This window comes from Piliocolobus tephrosceles, unplaced genomic scaffold (genome assembly GCF_002776525.5).
Source record: "Piliocolobus tephrosceles isolate RC106 unplaced genomic scaffold, ASM277652v3 unscaffolded_77, whole genome shotgun sequence".
NCBI lineage: Eukaryota > Metazoa > Chordata > Mammalia > Primates > Cercopithecidae > Piliocolobus > Piliocolobus tephrosceles.
Genome location: NW_022335051.1, coordinates 386,741 through 390,738, shown reverse-complemented (window position 1 = coordinate 390,738; position 3,998 = coordinate 386,741).

Here is a 3,998-nt window from a genome sequence, read left to right as displayed (position 1 = left end):
TTATGTCTAATTTAAAATTTTGAGCTCTCCATGTGCTCATTAAAGAATATAATGAATGGCCGGGCATGGTGGCTTATGACTGTAATCCCAGCACTTTGGGAGGCTGAGACAGATGGATCACGAGGTCAGGAGATTGAGACCATCCTGGCCAACATGGTGAAACCCTGTTCCTAATAAAGTACAAAAACAGTTGGCCAGGCGTGGTGGCCTGTAGTCCCAGCTACTCGGGAGAGTGAGGGCGGGGAATTGTTGAACCCGGGAGGTGGAGGTTGCAGTGAGCTGAGATTGCGCCACTGCATTCCAACCTGGGCGACAGAACGAGATTCCATCTCAAAAAAAAAAGAAAGAAATACACATAAAGAAACTGAAAAAAAATTAGTAACATATTCTTGAAAGAATTACTGGTAACATTTCAGTGTTCTAGCACTTTTTTCTAAATATACATGTAGATTTTTCCCCATTAATCAGATTTTTCTTTTTCTTCGTGTGTGTGTGTGTGTGTGACTGTGTTTTGACCCGACCTCAGATCTCTGCAACCTCTGCCTCCCAGATTGGAGCAATTCTCCTGCCTCAGCCTCCCAAGTAGCTGGGATTACAGGCACCAGCCACTACGTCAGCCTAATTTTTGTATTTTTAGTAGAGACGGGGTTTCACCATGTTGGCCAGGCTAGTCTCAAACTCCTGACATCAAATGATCCGCCCGTCTCGGCCTCCCAAAGTACTGGGATTACAGGCGTGAGCCACTGCGCCCGGCCGCCCGGCCTTAATCAGATTTTTCTAAAAACAAAGTGGGAAATCTCCTGGGGACCACAAGATCGATTCAGCCACTGGCCTGTGTCTGGGGTTTTCAGAATGAGAGTCTGGAGGGAGTCCCCAGCACTCTCTTCAGAGGCAATACCGCTCTCGGCCACAAGAGGGAGATGTGTGCTCAGGAACGTGGGCCCCAAAGCTGCAAACCGCTACCCTGGCACCTGGCGCTGGCAGCTCCCACTTGGATCACCCTCAGTCACTCTTAGATTTATTGCTTACTGCTCAGTGTGCTTCTTGGAAACCTTGGTTCATGAGGAGAAAAAGACAGAGCTCACATGTTCACTCTTGCACCGTTCTGCCCGAATTTGGCAAATCTTTGGACAGCTCTCCCCTCTGGTTGGAGACTTGAGCTTCTCAGGTCATCGCCCCCAGCCTCACATCCTTCAGCAATTTCCCATTTCCCATTCAGCCCAGGACCCGTAAGACCTGTCAGGCCCGGATGCCCTGGTCCACCTTCAGGCCTCCTTCCCTGTCGCCTGCCACCCCTCATACTCTGTTTTCAAACAGCAGTGGGCTGATGTCAGCTGCGATTGCAATCACTGACCTCTGCTACCAGTAGACCTTCTGGCATGCTGTTTTGTTTTTGTTTTTGTTTGAGAGGGAGTCTTGCTCTGTTGCCCGTGCTGGAGTGCAATGGTGCGATCTTGACTCCTTGAAACCTATGTCTCCCGGGTTCAAGCAATTCTCGTGCCTCAGCCTCCCAAGTAACTGGGACTACAGGCACACACCACCATGTCTGGCTAATTTTTTTTTTTTTTTTTATACTTTAAGTTCTAGGGTACATGTGCATAACGTGCAGGTTACATATGTATACATGTGCCATGTTGGTGTGCTGCACCCGTCAACTCGTCAGCACCCATAATTTTTTGTGTTTTTAGTAGATACAAGGTTTCACCATGTTGGCCAGGCTGGTCTTGAACTCCTGACCTCAGGTGATCCACCCGCCTCGGCCTCCCAAAGTGCTGGGATTACAGGCGTGAGCCATCATGCCCGGCCTGAACTTGGCAAACCTTTGGACAGCTCTCCCCTGTGTTGCAGCCTCAGGCTTCGTAGGTCATCGCCCCCAACTTCACACGCTTTACTGGTTTCCCCTCATTGCCCTGGACCCGGTCTGAACCTCTTATAAGGCCTGTCAGGCCCCAATGCCCTGGCCCCGCTTCCAGCCTTTTTCCCTGCCACCCACCACACCCACCACACCACATACTGTTACCAGACAGCACTGGGCTCATGTCAGCTGTGATTGCAATCGCTCAGCTCTGCCACCAGCCGACCCTCCTGTATGTAACTTTCCAGAAAGCTCTTCCCAGCATTTCTTGGTTGGTTGGTTGGTTGGTTGGTTGGTTGGTTGGTTGGTTTGTTTGTTTGTTTTTGAGACGGAGTCTCACGCTGTGGCCCAGGCTGGAGTGCAGTGGCACTATCTCAGCTCATTACAATGTCCACCTCCCTGATTTAAGCGATTCTCCTGCCTCAGCCTCCCAAGTAGCTGGGATTACAAGCACACACCACCACACCCAGCTAATTTTCATATCTTTACTAGAGACAGGGTTCAGCCATGTTGGCCAGGATGGTTTCGATCTCTTGACCTCATGATCCGCCCACCTCGGCCTCCCAATGTGTTGGGATTACAGGTGTGTGAGCACCTTACCTGGCCTTCTCAGTATTTCATAAGGAGTTACCTCTTCCCAGAAGTCTCCCTCCAGCCTGCAATTCTGTGTTATGTAATTATCTGAACTTCTGTGGGGCACAGTGAGCCCCCATCACACCACTTAGCACTCTGGGGTGTCTGCCTGCCTTCTGAGATGGAAGCTCCACGAGGGAGAGCATGTGTCAGCCTCATGCATGCATATCCCTAGCACCTCGACACTGTGCTTGGCACCCCATAGGGCCCAGTAAGGATTTTACTAAATATGGCCAGGTACAGTGGCTTGCACCTGCAATCTCAGCACTTTGGGAGGCCAAGGTGGGAGGATCACTTGAAGCCAGAAGTTTGAGACCAGCCTGGGCAACATAGTGAGACCCCATCTCTCCAGTATATTAAACACTCAGCCCGGTATGGTGGCGTGCACCTGTAGTCCCAGCTACTCAGGAGGCCAAGGTGGGATAGTCACTTGAACCCGGGAGCTCAAGGGTGCAGTGAGCTATGATTGTGCCACTGAACTCCAGCCAGTCTGGCAGAACGAGATTCTGTCTCTAAAAAAAGTTGACTAAATGTGTGAATGAAGGAATGAATGAGTGTGTTCTTCCCTGTTCCCTGAGAAGGGTCTGCAAAAGCCAGTGCACTTCCTTCCATCCCCTTCCCTCCCTGTTCACTGGGTGCCTCTCATTGCCTCCCAAGCCTCTGCAGACACATCCCAAAGAACAATGCTGCTGAAGGACTAGTTCTGTTCCTTGTGATGGTGGAAAGAAATGGGATTCAGGCTGGGTGTGGTGGCTCACGCCTGTATTCCAAGCACTTTGGGAGACTGAGGTGGGAGGATTGTTTGAAGCCAGGAGTTTGAGTCCAGCCTGAACAACACAGTAAGACCCTATTTCTACAAAAAACAAAGATTAGCCAGCTGTGGTGGTGCATGCCTGTAATCTCAGCTGCTCGGGAGGCTGAGGCAGGGGGATAGCTTGAGCCCAGAAGATTGAGGCTGCAGTGAGCCATGACCACGCCAGTGCACTACAGCCCGGGTGACAGAGTGAGACCCCTGTCTCTAAAAAAAAAAAAAAAAAGTCAGGTACAGTGGCTCACACCTGTAATTCCAACACTTTGGGAGGCCAAGGCAGGTGGATCACCTGAGGTCAGGAGTTCGAAGCCAGCCTCACCAACGTGGCGAAACCCCATCTCTACTAAAAATACAAAAATTAGTCGGGCACGGTGGTACACACCTGTAATCCCAGCTACCTGGGAGACTGAAGCAGGAGAATTGCATGAACCCAGTGGGTGGAGGTTGCAACGAGCCGAGATCATGCCACTGCACCCCAGCCTGGGTGACAGAACAAGACTCTGTCTCAGAAAAAAAATAAAAATTAAAACAATAAATAAAAGAAATGGGATTTGGAGTGAGGCCAACCCAGCCTCGGAACTGGCTCTACCACTTACCAGCTGTGCATGTATCTTATTTTCTTTTGTTTTTACTTTTCTTTTTTTTTTTTTTTTTGTTTTTTTTTTTTTTTTTTTTTTTTTTTTTTTTTTTTTTTTTTTT